The sequence below is a fragment of the Pocillopora verrucosa genome, chromosome 12 (assembly GCF_036669915.1).
Source record: "Pocillopora verrucosa isolate sample1 chromosome 12, ASM3666991v2, whole genome shotgun sequence".
In the NCBI taxonomy this organism is placed as follows: domain Eukaryota; kingdom Metazoa; phylum Cnidaria; class Anthozoa; order Scleractinia; family Pocilloporidae; genus Pocillopora; species Pocillopora verrucosa.
The window spans coordinates 21094990-21111003 of NC_089323.1; the positions used below are offsets into that span (position 1 = coordinate 21094990).

The 16014-nt window shown below is 36.2% G+C and overlaps 1 long non-coding RNA gene across 1 annotated transcript; it reads right to left on the minus strand.

Moving 5' to 3' along the window:
* Window positions 1–8223: 8223 nt before the first annotated feature.
* LOC136277096 (uncharacterized) lies at window positions 8224–9773 on the minus strand. Its single transcript, XR_010715782.1, has 3 exons — window positions 9668–9773; window positions 9054–9181; window positions 8224–8513 (listed from the first exon to the last, which is right to left on the minus strand). It is a non-coding gene; the product is annotated as an uncharacterized lncRNA (long non-coding RNA).
* Between the last annotated feature and the right edge of the window lie 6241 nt (window positions 9774–16014).

The following is a 16014-nucleotide window of genomic DNA, read 5'->3' on the forward strand; positions in this document are numbered from 1 at the left end:
AAAGAATTCATGAATACAAACATGAAATAAAGAAATGAAATCAATCTTGATAACTAATAACAGTGATCATTTCTCAACAAAATTCTTAAGAAGATTGAGAAATGATAGATAAGAAGGAAGATGAATAAATATGTAAATAAATTGATAGATAAGTAAAAAATTATTAACTATGATATTATTGTATCATTTACTTATTTATGGTTTTTAGTGCAGAGTATTAAAAGCAATAGCAACGTTTAAAAAGTTTTCCAGGTATTTTTTTCTCCTGAGACCCAGTTTTATTGAGCCATCAGCTGATCTTTGGAAGAGCACAAGCAACCACAGGGTCGCCAGTGATTCGTGGCTGAATTTTTAACACTGGGATATCAGTAGAGTAGTATTGGAGTGCTTGACGAGAAGATGATCATTACAACAAGCTAAGCTACAGCTGCGAGAAAAAGCCAAAGGTAGGACATAACTGAGAATGTATGCATAACTGAGTATGTATGCAAAGAAATATTATGTTATGATTCTAACCTGAGTTAAATGGGTTGGTTCGCTGATAGGAAAACCCTTATGCGTTGCACCGAGCAGTTGGAGAAAGATTGAATATCCATTAGCTCTACAGATCATCTAAAAAGAGGTAAGGCCGGTATGTTTTGATTGCGATAAGTTTTGTCAGATTTCTTTCTTTCTTTCTTTTTTTTTTAGCAGAACCTCGTAACTCACTCCAGATCTCAACACAACGAAGTAGGGCATCAGACACCTCAAAGGTAATATAGAAATATTTCTAAAAATTGTTCTTGGTTCTGGACTATCGGAAAATTTCTGTTTACAGAATTTGTGAGGCGGCTTCGCGACTCGTTACTTTTAATTGTAATTTCAATCCTTTTTTTAATTTTAAGTTTTTTGTTTTCAGAGGAGGAAAACTATCAATGAGTGGTGCTTTTAATCAAGGCCCAGTTGTCCGATCAGCTGCATATGGGACTGGTCACATGACGAATAAGTGTAATTATTAAGTCGGGTGACAATTGAAGGACAACTCACATTATTACTATCATTGCATTTCATATACCGAAAACACACATTGTCTTAAATATGTGTGATTAGCATTAGCTTACAAAAATATGATTTAGTTGATCTTTTCTTAGCCCTTAGTATATTATCAGTCTTTTGCGTTCAAATCAAATGTGGTACCATTAACTCCATTGCAATCTAGGCAATCCAGAATAGTCTTTCCAAGTTAAGTCCAATGCAATGCAAACCATCCTGTATGGTGATTTCCAGTTCAATCCAAGACAGTGCGGTGTAATGCAGTTTGGTGAAGTCAAGCAGTCTATAGCAATCCAGTGCACTGAAGTGTATTGCTGTCTGGTCCAGTCCAGTCTAGTCTCGTTTACTCCAGTAGTTTTACCGAGACATCAGCTGATCTTTCAAAGGACACAACCAACCAAAGGGTACCCAGTGATTCGTGGCTGAATTTCTAACACTGGGATATCAGTATTGGAGTGATTCATGAGAAGATGATCACAACTACAAGCTAAGCTACAGCTACAAGAAGAATCTAAAGCTAGGATACAAGCACAGGTACAATGAAATTTCTGAGTGATGAAAGTAAAAGCTAGTCAAAGCAGATTGTCTTCCTCTAAAAAAAAGCACCTCTGAAGGGGTGATAGAGCATAGCCCTTTCATTAGTCTTAAGTTGAAAAGAGTACAAGTTTTATTATTGCTCAAGAAAGTCATCGTATAACAGTTTTTATGGCAAAATAAGTGAAATTATTACACGTGACTCTAAGAACTATACAGTAGGGTATAGTATAGTATAATGTAGTATAGCATAGTTTGGTACTTGTACACTATAGTATAGTATAGAATAGGAGTCAATACTCTCTCAACTCTAATAGAAAGAATAGAAAACGGATTTGGGAGGTTTAAACATTTTAAAATTAGTGCAGCTCAAGATAAGCACAATTTTGGGAACTGTGCATCACTGAGTAGGTATGTAAAGAAATGTTATGATACTAACCCGAGTAAGATGGTTTGGTTCGCTAATAGGAAAACCTGACGCGTTGAACCGAGCAGTTAGAGAAAAACTTGATATCTATAAGGTCTACAGATAATGTAAATACAGGTAAGGCTGGCATGCTTTCATTGCAACAAGTTTTGTTAGATTTCTATTCTTTTTTTTTTTTTTTTTTTCAGTAAGACCTCGTAACTCACCCCAGATAATATCGTAACGAAGTAGGGCATCAGACACCTCAAAGGTAACATAGAAACAGTTGTGAGAATTATTCTTGGTTCTGGACTACCTTAAATTTTCTGTTTATAGAATTTGTGAGGCGGCTTCTCGACTCATTGCTTTGATGCCAATGTTTAATAATTTACAAGGTGACATGTTTAATATTTAACCCCTTTTTGTATTCTGAAACTTTTTTCTTCAGAGGAAAAAGATAATCAATGAGTAGTGTTTTTAAAAATGGCCTAGTTATCCAATCAACAGCCCATGGGACTGGTCACAGATAACGATTAAGTGTAAGTATTAAGTCAAGGGACAATTCAAGAACAACTTGCATGATTTTCATTGTTACATTTCATATGCTCGAAACACAAATTGTCTTAAATATCTGCGACTAGCATTACCTTCAAAAGAAAACGTTTTAGAAGATTTTTTCTATATTCTTAGAATATTATCAGTCTGTACTAGCAGTCTTTTGCATTCAAGTCAAGTGTAGTACCATTAACTCCATTGCAATCTAGGCAATCCAGAAAATTCTTTCCAAGTCCAGTTCAGTGCTATGCAAACTATGCTGTAAGTAGATTTCCAGTTCATCCAAAACAGTGCAGTGTAATGCAATCTGGTGAAGTCAAGCATAGTCTATAGCAGTTCAGTGCAGCAAAGTGCAGTGCTCTCTGGTCCAGTACAGTCTTGTCCCGCTCACTCCAGTCCAGTCCCATCCACGCAAGTACATTGCAATGTATTTCCATCCGGAACACCCCAAGTCCATAAGAGACAACTGCAACAATCCAGTTCCGTGAAGTGCTGTCCTGTCCTGTCCAGTCCTGTCCAGTCCAGTCCAGTCCAGTCCAGTCCAGTCCAGTCCAGTCCAGTCCAGTCCAGTCCAGTCCAGTCCAGTCCAGTCCAGTCCCACCCACTGAAGTACAGTGCAGTTTATTTCAATCTGGAGCGCAATGTCGAGCGCAATGCACTCCGGCTGAGTCAAGTGAAGTACAACCTAAAGCATTGCAGTGCTGCCCATTAGAGTAAAGTGCCATTCAGAAAACGCCACATTCCGGTCCCAGTCAGCGCAGTCTGGTCCACTCACAGCAGTCTAATGAAGTGTCTAGAAATGCTGTCGTGGAGAGCTTTTTCTAAATGACAGCTTCATAAGACTATACCTAGTAACTTAAAATACGCCAAAAAAATAAAAAATAAAAAATTGAAATAAAGTGATGAAATAATCTTAATTACTAATAACAGTGATCATTTCTCAACTAAATTCCTAAGAAGATAAAGAAATGAAGAATAAGTAGGAAGATGAAAAAATATGTAAATAAGTTGATAAACCAATAAAAAATAATAAATATAACATTATTATATGTATTTATGATTTTTTAATGCAGAATATTAAAACGAAATGGAACGTTTTAAAAGTTTTCCAAGTATTTTTTCTCCCAAGCCCAGAAATCGGCTGATCTTTGGAAGGACACAAGGCATCAAAGGGTCTCCAGTGATTTGTGGCTGAATTTGTAACGCTGGGATATCAGTAGAGCAATAGTGGAGTGCTTCATTAGAAGATGATCTTAAGAACAATCTAAGCTACAGCTGCGAGAAGAATCCAAAGCTAGGGCATAGCCACAGGTACGATAAAATTTCTGAGTAATGGAAAAGCTAGTCAAAGCAGATTTTCTTCCTCTGAAAAAAAGCACTCATGAACGGGTGATAGAGCATAGCCCTTACATAAGTGTTCACTTGAAAAGAGAACAAGTGCTCTTATCACCTTCAAATTCGCGAATGTGACATCTTATAATAGTTTTCATGGCAAAAAAGTGATATTATTACACGTGCATCAGAGTACTATACAGTAGGGTGTAATATAGTATAGCATAGATTGGTACTGTACACTATAGTATAGTAGTTAATGTTGTCTCAAGTTAGACAGAAAGAATAAAAAGGGGATTTGGGAGCTTAAAACATTTTAAAATTCTTGCGGCCCAAGATAAGGCGGTTTTCGGGAGGTGTGCATCAGTGAGTGGGTACGTAAAGAAATATTGTAGCATTGAGATACTAACCTGAGTAAAATCGATTGGTTCGCTAATAGGAAAACCCTGATGCGTTTTACGGAGCAGCTGGGGAAAAACTTAATATCCTTAAGCTCTACAGATCATCTAAAAAGAGGTGGGGCCGGCGTGTTTTGATTGCAACCAGTTTTTTAGATTTTTTTTTTTTTTTTTCCAAAAGGACCTCGTAACTCACTCCCGATCACTTCGTGAAGAGGTAAGGCATCATACACCTCAAAGGTAACGTAGAAACATTTGTAAGAATTATTCTCGGTTCTGGACTATCTGAAATTTTCTTTTTACAGAATTTGTGAGTTGGCCTCCCGACTCGTTGCTTTGGTGTCAATTTTTAATAATTTCCAAGGTGACATGTTTAATATTTATATCCTCTCTTGTATTCTGAAAGTTTTCTGTTATCGGAGGAGAAAAACTATCAGTTGGAAATGCTTTCAAACAAGGCCCAGTTATCCAATCGGCAACCCATGGGATTGGTAACACGTGACGATTAAGTGTAAGTATTAAGTCAGGGGACAATTCAAGGACAACTTACATGATTTCTATTGTTGTATTTCACATGCTCGAGACACAAATTGTCTTAAATATATGCGACTAGCACTAGCTTCAAAAAAACTATGATTTGGTCGGTCTTTTCTAAATCCTTAGTATATTATCAGTCTTTGTTAGCAGTCTTTTGTATTCAAGTCAAGTGTAGCACCATTAACTCCATTGCATTCTAGGCATCCCAGAACAGCCCTTCCAAGTCAAGTCTAATGCTATGCAAGCTATCCTGTATGGTGATTTCTGGTTCAATTCAAGACAGTGCAGTGTAAAGCAGTCTGGTGAAGTCAAGCACAGTCTACAGCAATCCAGTGCAGTGAAGTGTATCGCTGTCTGGTCCAGTGCAGTCCTGTCCCGCTCACTCCAGTCCAGTACCATCTACTCAAGTTAAGTCTCATCCATGCAAGTACATTGCAGTGTATCTCCATCCAGAACTACTCAAGTCAATATAAGCCAACTGCAACAATGCAGTGTAGTGCTGTCTAGTCCAGTCCCGCTAACTGAGGTACATTGCAGTGTATTTCAATCTGGTGCACAATGTCAACCGCAATGCATTCCAGCTGAGACTAGAGAAGTACAACCAAGGGCAGCGCGGTACCATCCTTTAGAGTAAAGCTCTATTCAGAAAAAGACCCCAGTCAAGTCAGATTCAGTGAAGTTCAGTGCAGTCCAGTTCAGTCACATAGGCCCAACGAAGTGTCTACAAATACTGTCGTTGAGAGCCTTTTCTAAATGATCTAACACTGATCTCATAACTTAGAATACACCAACATTTTGATAATAAAAAGTTGAAATAAAGTAATAAAATAAATCTTGATAACTAATGACAGTCATCATTTCTCAACTAAATTTCTAAGAAGATAAAGAAATGATGAATAAGTAGGAAGATGAATAAATATGTAAATAAATTGATAAATAAATAAAAGTTTAATAAATGTAATATTTTTGTATGATTTATGTATTTATGATTTTTGATGCATATTATTAAAAGATGCAATGTTTTGAACGTTTTCCAGGGATTTTTTTTCTCCCAAGACCGAGTTTTACTTCGACATCAGCTGATCTTTGGAAGGACACAAGCAACCACAGGGTCGCCAGTGATTCGTGACTGAATTTCGAACGCTGGGATATCAGTAGAGCAATACTGGAGTGCTTCATGAGAATATGACAACAAAGAAAAAGAGTCTTCAGGTGCCACGGCATTGACAACATGACCAGCAAAGATCTGATGATAACAACAGTTGATAAAATCTCGCAGCATCAATTTGACTATGTGTAAACTTTCATACCACCATCAAATAATTCAAAGGTAAAGCAGCAACTTGAAACTTTTACATGTTATGTAATTCCAAGCTATTAGCAGTTCGCTTATTCTGATCTAGACAAGTCTGTTATAGGTTTAAATATCTTGTGTGTTATCTCTTATTCATGATTCAATCTACCATTGAATGACCAAAAGAAAACAAAAATCTGATAGACAAAATAAAATGACAAAGTGCATCAAGTAGATATACCTCTTTAGAGGTTTTTTCAGGTTAGTGTATATCTTAGGGTTAGTTACGTTTTTGTAGGATTGAGGTTTTTTTTTAGTTTGGAGTTGTTTCGCGCCTAGGGTTGGCTAGGTTTGCTTACGGTTTTGTAGGGTTGATGGTTTTTCAGTTTTTAGAGGTTTTTTCCGGTTAGGGTATATCTTAGGGTTAGTTACGGTTTTGTAGGATTGAGGTTTTTTTTAGTTTAGAGTTGTTTCGCGCCTAGGGTTGGCTAGGTTTGCTTACGGTTTTGTAGGGTTGATGGTTTTTCAGTTTTTAGAGGTTTTTTCCGGTTAGGGTATATCTTAGGGTTAGTTACGGTTTTGTAGGATTGAGGTTTTTTTTTAGTTTAGAGTTGTTTCGCGCCTAGGGTTGGCTAGGTTTGCTTATGGTTTTGTAGGGTTGATGGTTTTTCAGTTTTTAGAGGTTTTTTTCCGGTTAGGGTATATGTTAGGGTTAGTTGCGGTTGTGTAGGGTTTTGGTTTTTTAGGGTTTAGAGTGGTTTCGCGCTTAGGGTTGGCAAGGTTTTTTACGGTTGGGTAGGGTTTAGGGTTTTTCAGTTGATAGAGGTATTTTGCGGTTAGGGTATATCTTAGGGTTAGTTACGATTGTGTAGGGTTTAGGTTTTTGAGGGTTTAGAGTGGTTTTGCACTTAGGGCTTTTAGTGTTTTTTTCTGTTTCTTAGGTTTTAGGGTTTAGAGTTTTTTTGGCGGTTAGGGTATTGCTAAGGGTAGGGTTGGGGTTAGTTTCTTTTTTTTATACCAGGGTTTTTTTCTGGAAATAATAACCTTTAATGTCTTTTCTGGAACTTTTTACGCTAGGGTAGATTGTTGTTAATAGCAACCCTTACTGATTTTTTTGATAAATATTGCTTTTTTTACTTGAATTTTTCACTAGGAATATTAGTTTTTTATAAATGTTTTTAAATATTAACCTTACTTGCCTTGCTTGGAAAAATCTGAGCTTTAACTGCTTCTGTGGAGATGTCTCTGCTTAGCGTTAGGGTTTCGAAATAAAAACCCTAACCATTTATCTGGGAAATATCTAGGATAGGGTTTATTTTTTTTTACTGGAACCATTAATTTGAAATTAACTCTACCAAAATGTAATCTTAGCTGCTCTCTGGGAAATATTTGAGCTATAACTGCCCTTTTGGAGATAAATATGCCTAGGGTTAGTTTTTCGAAATAATAACCTTAACCGTTTTGTTGGGAAACATCTAGGATAGGGTTGATTTTTTTTACTAGAACTTTTAATTTAATTTTAACTCGACTGAAATATGACCTTAGCTGCCTCGGTGGGAAATATCTAAGCTTCAACGGTTCTTTTCGAGATAAATAAGATTGGGTGGATTTTCTGAAATAAGAATCCTTACCGTATGGTTGGGAAATTTGTAGGCTAGGGTGGATTTTTTTTACTGGAACTATTAATTTGAAATGAGTTTTACGAAATAATAAACTTTACCGTCTGTCTGGGTAAAACCTTTGATTTAGACTATAATGCACTGCTTTTCTTAATGAGGATTTCTTTCTTTTCAATATGGCGAATGAAGTTTGGAAAAATTGTTTTTAATTTGTTTACGGTTTGGGATTGGGGTTGGGTTTAATTCCTAATCAAGTCAAGGTGGTAGCCGGCTTTCTTGCTGTCATATAAAATATTTAATCAAACTTTTATTGCTTGATGTTTCACACTTATATTTTACACTCACTTATTCTACATATAAACCATAACAAATTCTATATATAAACCATAACGGTAGCTTTATTAGAAAACAACGAAGATTTGCATACAAAAATAAAAGCAAGGAATCTTATACTTTGCCATTACTAACTGTGTGGCAATGGAATTACATGCTTATCGTTGGCTGGCGGTTGAAGGATTGGTTTTTTTATTAAGATAATTGTTACATTTTGTACTGGTATAAGTCTGTCTTTAAAATTATTCAATTCAGGAAAACTTTTCGAAGTTGTTACGGTTTTTCTATTTCACGAAAAAAGGGTTTTTTAAAAGGCTTTCTCTCAGATATATGCGTTTGTAATTTTTAAATACGTCGCTTATCATAGCGATTTGGAAAAATAAAATTTTAAGATTGTTCTGGCTGTTGCAGCTTCTTAGGATATATATTTTTCTGCCTCTTTCCTGATTTTGTAGTCCTCTTCACGTTTGACACTGTGTGTAGATAAAAGGGAGCGATATTAAGTTCGGTTCCTTCAAGGTTTCAATACAAAAGTAAACTGTAATTGCTAATATCGAATCGAATTGCACTAAAGATTGAATTAGCAACTATGTTCACAATAACTGGTGCTGGCGTGTTTTTATTATCATAATTATTTAGTTTCGCTCTCCTTTAAACGTATTTGTAATTAAATAAGAGTGTAAAGCTATATTAGGGCATGTCAATTTCTACTTCTAGTTTGAATGGTTTCTTAACTTCGTTTGCTTAATACAGGCTTTGATTATGTTTGATGCAATTGAAAAAAGATATGAATTGCTTTACTAATTTCAAATTAAACAAATCTATTATGTAAACAAGAGACATCTGGTTGCCAGCTTCTATTCAGAATGGAACCGCATATTTGTAGTTTGCCTAATAAAGTGCAAGTTTGAAAAGTTCCTCTTTTTCAACTCGTTTTTTTTTTAATTATTTAGTTTAAGGTTGTAGTTTCTATCTATTGTCTAGTTGTAAAAGTAATAAACACATCAACTTACCTTTCACTATCAGCCATCTCATAAGCACTAACGTACTTGGGCAGCGATATGCCAATTTTTTCGAGTCTTGATGAAAACACCACGGCGGCATTTCGATCTTCTGGCAGCTGCTCCTTACAGAAGTAAATCTAGAAATATGTATTTGGGAAAATTTGGCTTAGAATTTACTGCAGAATTGAATATACATGGTTTTAGTTTATAGATTTGATGCTTTAGAAATATTTGTTACTGAAATTTTAATTGGAAAATCTTTTAGTCCCATGCTATGATGTTTTCAGTTTAACTGAGGTTTTCAGATTTTGGTAATTTTTTTTAAGGTAGGCAGTATATTTAGGGAATAGGAATTTATTCACCACTAACTTTGAGCAGCGGCCTACAAATGGTTTGATTTAAACTATTGCCACAGGAGGTATATCTACTTGATGCACTTTGTCATTTTATTTTGTCTATCAGATTTTTGTTTTCTTTTGGTCATTCAATGGTAGATTGAATCATGAATTAGAGATAACACACAAGATATTTAAACCTATAACAGACTTGTCTAGATCAGAATAAGCGAACTGCTAATAGCTTGGAATTACATAACATGTAAAAGTTTCAAGTTGCTGCTTTACCTTTGAATTATTTGATGGTGGTATGAAAGTTTACACATAATCAAATTGATGCTGCGAGATTTTATCAACTGTTGTTATCATCAGATCTTTGCTGGTCATGTTGTCAATGCCGTGGCACCTGAAGACTCTTTTTCTTTGTTGTCATATTCTCATGAAGCACTCCAGTACTGCTCTACTGATATCCCAGCGTTCGAAATTCAGTCACGAATCACTGGCGACCCTGTGGTTGCTTGTGTCCTTCCAAAGATCAGCTGATGTCGAAGTAAAACTCGGTCTTGGGAGAAAAAAAATCCCTGGAAAACGTTCAAAACATTGCATCTTTTAATAACATGCATCAAAAATCATAAATACATAAATCATACAAAAATATTACATCTATTAAACTTTTATTTATTTATCAATTTATTTACATATTTATTCATCTTCCTACTTATTCATCATTTCTTTATCTTCTTAGAGATTTAGTTGAGAAATGATGACAGTCATTAGTTATCAAGATTTATTTTATTACTTTATTTCAACTTTTTATTTATCAAAATGTTGGTGTATTCTAAGTTATTAGATCAGTGTTAGATCATTTAGAAAAGGCTCTAAACGACAGTATTTGTAGACACTTCGTTGGGCCTATGTGACTGAACTGGACTGCACTGAACTTCACTGAATCTGACTTGACTGGGGTCTTTTTCTGAATAGAGGTTTACTCTAAAGGATGGTACCGCGCTGCCCTTGGTTGTACTTCTCTAGTCTCAGCTGGGGTGCATTGCGGTTGACATTGTGCACCAGATTGAAATACTCTGCAATGTACCTCAGTTAGCGGGACTGGACTAGACAGCACTACACTGCATTGTTGCAGTTGGCTTATATTGACTTGAGTAGTTCTGGATGGAGATACACTGCAATGTACTTGCATGGATGTAACTTAACTTGAGTAGATGGGACTGGACTGGAGTGAGCGGGACAGGACTGCACTGGACCAGACAGCGATACACTTCACTGCACTGGATTGCTGTAGACTGTGCTTGACTTCACCAGACTGCTTTACACTGCACTGTCTTGAATTGAACCAGAAATCACCCTACAGGATAGCTTGCATAGCATTAGACTTGACTTGGAAGGGCTGTTCTGGGATGCCTAGAATGCAATGGAGTTAATGGTGCTACACTTGACTTGAATACAAAAGACTGCTAACAAAGACTGATAATATACTAAGGATTTAGAAAAGACCGACCAAATCATAGTTTTTTTGAAGCTAGTGCTAGTCGCATATATTTAAGACAATTTGTGTATCGAGCATGTGAAATACAACAATAGAAATCATGTAAGTTGTCCTTGAATTGTCCCCTGACTTAATACTTACACTTAATCGTCACGTGTTACCAATCCCATGGGTTTCTGATTGGATAACTGGGCCTTGTTTGAAAGCATTTCCAACTGATAGTTTTTCTCCTCCGATAACAGAAAACTTTCAGAATACAAGAGAGGATATAAATATTAAACATGTCACCTTGGAAATTATTTGAAATTGACACCAAAGCAACGAGTCGGGAGGCCAACTCACAAATTCTGTAAAAAGAAAATTTCAGATAGTCCAGAACCGAGAATAATTCTTACAAATGTTTCTACGTTACCTTTGAGGTGTATGATGCCTTACCTCTTCACGAAGTGATCGGGAGTGAGTTACGAGGTCCTTTTGGAAAAAAAAAAAAAAAAGAAATCTAAAAAACTGGTTGCAATCAAAACACGCCGGCCCCACCTCTTTTTAGATGATCTGTAGAGCTTAAGGATATTAAGTTTTTCCCCAGCTGCTCCGTAAAACGCATCAGGGTTTTCCTATTAGCGAACCAATCGATTTTACTCAGGTTAGTATCTTAATGCTACAATATTTCTTTACGTACCCACTCACTGATGCACACCTCCCGAAAACCGCCTTATCTTGGGCCGCAAGAATTTTAAAATGTTTTAAGCTCCCAAATCCCCTTTTTATTCTTTCTGTCTAACTTGAGACAACATTAACTACTATACTATAGTGTACAGTACCAATCTATGCTATACTATATTACACCCTACTGTATAGTACTCTGATGCACGTGTAATAATATCACTTTTTTGCCATGAAAACTATTATAAGATGTCACATTCGCGAATTTAAAGGTGATAAGAGCACTTGTTCTCTAAGTGAATACTTATGTAAGGGCTATGCTCTATCACCCGTTCATGAGTGCTTTTTCTCAGAGGAAGAAAATCTGCTTTGACTAGCTTTTCCATTACTCAGAAATTTTATCGTACCTGTGGCTATGCCCTAGCTTTGGATTCTTCTCGCAGCTGTAGCTTAGATTGTTCTTAAGATCATCTTCTAATGAAGCACTCCACTATTGCTCTACTGATATCCCAGCGTTACAAATTCAGCCACAAATCACTGGAGACCCTTTGATGCCTTGTGTCCTTCCAAAGATCAGCCGATTTCTGGGCTTGGGAGAAAAAATACTTGGAAAACTTTTAAAACGTTCCATTTCGTTTTAATATTCTGCATTAAAAAATCATAAATACATATAATAATGTTATATTTATTATTTTTTATTGGTTTATCAACTTATTTACATATTTTTTCATCTTCCTACTTATTCTTCATTTCTTTATCTTCTTAGGAATATAGTTGAGAAATGATCACTGTTATTAGTAATTAAGATTATTTCATCACTTTATTTCAATTTTTTATTTTTTATTTTTTTGGTGTATTTTAAGTTATTAGGTATAGTCTTATGAAGCTGTCATTTAGAAAAAGCTCTCCACGACAGCATTTCTAGACACTTCATTAGACTGCTGTGAGTGGACCAGACTGCGCTGACTGGGACCGGAATGTGGCGTTTTCTGAATGGCACTTTACTCTAATGGGCAGCACTGCACTGCTTTAGGTTGTACTTCACTTGACTCAGCCGGAGTGCATTGCGCTCGACATTGCGCTCCAGATTGAAATAAACTGCACTGTAATTCAGTGGGTGGGACTGGACTGGACTGGACAGGACAGGACAGCACTTCACGGAACTGGATTGTTGCAGTTGTCTCTTATGGACTTGGGGTGTTCCGGATGGAAATACATTGCAATGTACTTGCGTGGATGGGACTGGACTGGAGTGAGCGGGACAAGACTGTACTGGACCAGAGAGCACTGCACTTTGCTGCACTGAACTGCTATAGACTATGCTTGACTTCACCAGATTGCATTACACTGCACTGTTTTGGATGAACTGGAAATCTACTTACAGCATAGTTTGCATAGAACTGAACTAGACTTGGAAAGACTTTTCTGGATTGCCTAGATTGCAATGGAGTTAATGATACTACACTTGACTTGAATGAAAAAGACTGCTAGTACAGACTGATAATATTCTAAGAATATAGAAAAAATCTTCTAAAACGTTTTCTTTTGAAGGTAATGCTAGTCGCAGATATTTAAGACAATTTGTGTTTCGAGCATATGAAATGTAACAATGGAAATCATGCAAGTTGTTCTTGAATTGTCCCTTGACTTAATACTTACACTTAATCGTTATCTGTGACCAGTCCCATGGGCTGTTGATTGGATAACTAGGCCATTTTTAAAAGCACTACTCATTGATTATCTTTTTCCTCTGGAGAGAGAAAAGTTTCAGAATACAAAAAGGGGTTAAATATTAAACATGTCACCTTGTAAATTATTAAACATTGGCATCAAAGCAATGAGTCGAGAAGCCGCCTCACAAATTCTATAAACAGAAAATTTAAGGTAGTCCAGAACCAAGAATAATTCTCACAACTGTTTCTATGTTACCTTTGAGGTGTCTGATGCCCTACTTCGTTACGATATTATCTGGGGTGAGTTACGAGGTCTTACTGAAGAAAAAAGAAAAAAAAAAAAAAAAAAAAAAAATAGAAATCTGACAAAACTTGTTGCAATGAAAACATGCCAGCCTTACCTGTATTTACATTATCTGTAGACCTTATAGATATCAAGTTTTTCTCTAACTGCTCGGTTCAACGCGTCAGGGTTTTCCTATTAGCGAACCAAACCATCTTACTCGGGTTAGTATCATAACATTTCTTTACATACCTACTCAGTGATGCACAGTTCCCAAAATTGTGCTTATCTTGAGCTGCACTAATTTTAAAATGTTTAAACCTCCCAAATCCGTTTTCTATTCTTTCTATTAGAGTTGAGAGAGTATTGACTCCTATTCTATACTATACTATAGTGTACAAGTACCAAACTATGCTATACTACATTATACTATACTATACCCTACTGTATAGTTCTTAGAGTCACGTGTAATAATTTCACTTATTTTGCCATAAAAACTGTTATACGATGACATTCTTGAGCAATAATAAAACTTGTACTCTTTTCAACTTAAGACTAATGAAAGGGCTATGCTCTATCACCCCTTCAGAGGTGCTTTTTTTTAGAGGAAGACGATCTGCTTTGACTAGCTTTTACTTTCATCACTCAGAAATTTCATTGTACCTGTGCTTGTATCCTAGCTTTAGATTCTTCTTGTAGCTGTAGCTTAGCTTGTAGTTGTGATCATCTCTCATGAATCACTCCAATACTGATATCCCAGTGTTAGAAATTCAGCCACGAATCACTGGGTACCCTTTAGTTGGTTGTGTCCTTTGAAAGATCAGCTGATGTCTCGGTAAAACTACTGGAGTAAACGAGATTAGACTGGACTGGACCAGACAGCAATACACTTCAGTGCACTGGATTGCTATAGACTGCTTGACTTCACCAAACTGCATTACACCGCACTGTCTTGGATTGAACTGGAAATCACCATACAGGATGGTTTGCATTGCATTGGACTTAACTTGGAAAGACTATTCTGGATTGCCTAGATTGCAATGGAGTTAATGGTACCACATTTGATTTGAACGCAAAAGACTGCTAACAAAGACTGATAATATACTAAGGGCTAAGAAAAGATCAACTAAATCATATTTTTGTAAGCTAATGCTAATGACACATATTTAAGACAATGTGTGTTTTCGGTATATGAAATGCTATGATAGTAATAATGTGAGTTGTCCTTCAATTGTCACCCGACTTAATAATTACACTTATTCGTCATGTGACCAGTCCCATATGCAGCTGATCGGACAACTGGGCCTTGATTAAAAGCACCACTCATTGATAGTTTTCCTCCTCTGAAAAAAAAAAAACTTAAAATTAAAAAAAGGATTGAAATTACAATTAAAAGTAACGAGTCGCGAAGCCGCCTCACAAATTCTGTAAACAGAAATTTTCCGATAGTCCAGAACCAAGAACAATTTTTAGAAATGTTTCTATATTACCTTTGAGGTGTCTGATGCCCTACTTCGTTGTGTTGAGATCTGGAGTGAGTTACGAGGTTCTGCTAAAAAAAAAAGAAAGAAAGAAAGAAATCTGACAAAACTTATCGCAATCAAAACATACCGGCCTTACCTCTTTTTAGATGATCTGTAGAGCTAATGGATATTGAATCTTTCTCCAACTGCTCGGTGCAACGCATAAGGGTTTTCCTATCAGCGAACCAACCCATTTAACTCAGGTTAGAATCATAACATAATATTTCTTTGCATACATACTCAGTTATGCATACATTCTCAGTTATGTCCTACCTTTGGCTTTTTCTCGCAGCTGTAGCTTAGCTTGTTGTAATGATCATCTTCTCGTCAAGCACTCCAATACTACTCTACTGATATCCCAGTGTTAAAAATTCAGCCACGAATCACTGGCGACCCTGTGGTTGCTTGTGCTCTTCCAAAGATCAGCTGATGGCTCAATAAAACTGGGTCTCAGGAGAAAAAAATACCTGGAAAACTTTTTAAACGTTGCTATTGCTTTTAATACTCTGCACTAAAAACCATAAATAAGTAAATGATACAATAATATCATAGTTAATAATTTTTTACTTATCTATCAATTTATTTACATATTTATTCATCTTCCTTCTTATCTATCATTTCTCAATCTTCTTAAGAATTTTGTTGAGAAATGATCACTGTTATTAGTTATCAAGATTGATTTCATTTCTTTATTTCATGTTTGTATTCATCAATTCTTTGGTGTTTCTTTATAAAGCTATCATTTAGAAAAATCTCTTCCCCACAGTATTTGTAGATATCTCATTGGGGTGATGTGACTGGACTGGACTGCATTTACCTAAATTAGACTTGAATGTGGCCTTTTCTGAAAGGCAGTTTACTCTAATGGACGGCACTGCACTTCCCTAATTGTACTTCACTTTACTCAGCAGGACTGCATAGTGCTCGACATTGCGCTCCAGATCGAAATACACCGCACTGTATTTCAGTGGGCGGGACTGCCTGGAGTG